The sequence below is a fragment of the Gracilinanus agilis genome, chromosome 1 (assembly GCF_016433145.1).
Source record: "Gracilinanus agilis isolate LMUSP501 chromosome 1, AgileGrace, whole genome shotgun sequence".
Taxonomy (NCBI): domain Eukaryota; kingdom Metazoa; phylum Chordata; class Mammalia; order Didelphimorphia; family Didelphidae; genus Gracilinanus; species Gracilinanus agilis.
This window is the reverse complement of record NC_058130.1, coordinates 115,918,911-115,921,650: the sequence shown is the minus strand read 5'-3', so window position 1 is coordinate 115,921,650 and position 2,740 is coordinate 115,918,911. Positions and strand designations below refer to the sequence as shown.

Here is a 2,740-nt window from a genome sequence, read left to right as displayed (position 1 = left end):
AATCCCTCAGAATTGTCCTGTGTCATTGCATTGCTGCTAGTACAGAAGTCCATTACATTCGATTTTACCACAGTATGTCAGTCTCTGTGTACAATGTTCTTCTGGCTCTGCTCCTTTCACTCTGCATCAGTTCCTGGAGGTCTTTCCAGTTCACATGGAACTCCTCCAGTTTCTTATTCCTTTGAGCACAATAGTATTCCATCACCAGCATATACCACAGTTTGTTCAGCCATTCTCCAATTGAAGAACATACCCTCCTTTTCCAGTTCTTTGCCACCACAAAAAGCATAGCTATAAATAAAAAATATGGAACGCTTCATGAATTTGCGTGTCATCCTTGTGCAGGGGCCATGCTAATCTTCTCTGTATTGTTCCAATTTTAGAATATGTGCTGCCGAAGCAAGCACTGGGATGATTTTTTTTTTTAAATCCTTACATCCCATTTTAGAATTAATACGTCATATTGGTTCTAAGGTAGAAGAGCAGTTAGGGCCAGCAAATGGGGATGAAGTGACTTGCCCAAGGTTACACAGCTAGGAAGTGACTGAGGTCACAGTTGAACTCAGGACTTCCTGTCTCTAGGGCTGGCTTTCAATCCACTGAGCCAACTAGCTTTTGATGAAACTAGATTGGCTCTTTGGGATCCACTCAGAAGGTGTTTTGTTTTTTTTTCCTAGATGTTTACTAACAATATCTTAGATAACACAGAGGATTTTGCTAGCAATTAAAATCAAATTCACTGGCTTATACTTAAAAGACTTCATTTTCTTAAAAAAAAAAAAAAAAAAAAAAAAAAAAAGGAAAAACATTTGCTCTTTTCCAGTCCTTTAGAACATCTTCAATTCTCCACATTCTTTCAAAGATCTTAGGAAGCATTTCAGCAATTGCCACTACCAGCATGTCTGAGAGAGGATTTGAACTCTGAACTCTGACCTACCACTCTGTCCTCTATACTACCTAGCTGCTTACTGATCTTATTACCAGCTATTTTTAGCTATTGTAGTAGTACTACTGAGTAGTAGTAGTAGTAGTAGTAGTAGTAGTAGTAGTAGTAGTAGTAGTAGTAGTAGTAGTGGTGGTGGTAGTGGTAGTAGTAGTAGTAGTAGTGGTAGTAGTAGTAGTAGTAGTGGTAGTAGTAGTAGTAGTAGTAGTAGTAGTAGTAGTAGTAGTAGTAACAGTTAAGCCTTTAAATTCTTCTTTACACATGTAATCTCATTGAGTACTCACAAAAAGTCTGTGAGGTAGGTGCTATTGTTATCCTTATTTTACAGATGAAGAAATTGAGACCATATGGAGAATTAAAATTGAATTATAAAATGGTTCCTCTTTTTGGCCCCCAAGAAAGTTTGATTTTAAAGCTGAAAAGAGAATTTTCCCATGGCTATGAAACTGGATTGGTTTCTTACTTCTTTTGTCTAGAATAGATCTTTTATCTTTGTTAAGAATATTAGGGTCAAGGGTATCTCATTGGGCTGGCTTTTGTTACAGGCAGGGTAAAGACCTGCTCCTTATTTCTCTGTAAATAAGAATTCTCTTAAGTAACAAAGTTAATCAGCTCTAGCCACCATGCTGAAAAGTATGGTGGTCCAGCTACTGGTGTCGAGGAGGAAAGGGTGTGTTGGAATCCTCTTGAAATCTACCTCTGCCTGAGATGAAATATTGAGGGAGGGGCTGAGCTCTGATTCTGCCTTCTCAGTGACTATTTTCTAGTCAGAGATGTCCTGAGGAGGAGGGCCTGGAGGATGAATTCCCAAGGAGTATATTAAGATGCATTAGCCTCTTTTTTGCCCCTCTTCTTTCCATGCTCTCACTCTTTCTCACCCATCCTAGCTTTTCACTTTTATGCCTCTCTTTTGCACCACTTGTGTTATTTGGCATCTGTTCAGAATGTGGAGGGAGTTCATTGGTTAGTTAGATTTCCTTGAGCAGTCTTTTAACAAACCAATTTTAAAATCCAATCTATGTAGCCTCTAAAAAAATTTCATTTGTTTCAGCCAGAGTGATTAGGTGACTTGCTCAGTGTAAATCAAATAATAGTAATATTTGTAAAGCACTTAGCACAGTGCCTGGCAGAAAGTAGATAAATAAAAATGATCATTTCTTTCCTTTCCCCCCTTCCTTTCCCTCTTTAATCCACTTTCCATTCAGCTATGAAAATGGTTTTCCTAAAATACAATGAGAATATCACTCTATAAACACTGGTGACTTTCCACTTATTCTAATTGTACTTATTATTTGATTCTCACAATGACCCCACAAGGTTGGTGCTGTTATTATCTTCATTTTGCATTTAAGGAAACTAAGGCAAAAAGAGGTTAAATAGCTTGCCTAGTGTCACACAGCTAAGTTAGAGTCAGATCAAATTTGAACTTGTCTCTCTGACTTCAGGCCTATACCACCTAGCTACCACCAAGAAGAAAATTAAATCAGAGAAAAGACTTAAGTGAGGAAGAACAGTCTTTGGTCTAGCTTTTCTAATTCAAAGAAAGATCATTTTAAACAATAAAACAAGCAAAATATTCACAACACAAAATCTGAGAAGTAAAAATCATTATGAACAGTGGTCCTACCCCTTCTTCCTTCTTCCTTCCTTCTTCTTTCTTCTTTCTCCTTCTTTCTCCTCCTCCTCCTCCTTCTCCTTCTCCTCCTCCTCCTTCTCCTTCTCCTTCTCCTCCTTCTCCTTCTCCTTCTCCTTCTCCTTCTCCTTCTCCTTCTCCTCCTCCTTCTCCCCCTTCTCTTT

General features: G+C 38.3%; 1 non-coding gene across 1 annotated transcript; it reads right to left on the bottom strand.

Annotated features, from left to right (window-relative positions):
* Positions 1 to 300: 300 nt before the first annotated feature.
* Positions 301 to 407, bottom strand: LOC123232629. Its single transcript, XR_006505158.1, has one exon. It is a non-coding gene; the product is annotated as a U6 spliceosomal RNA (small nuclear RNA).
* Between the last annotated feature and the right edge of the window lie 2,333 nt (positions 408 to 2,740).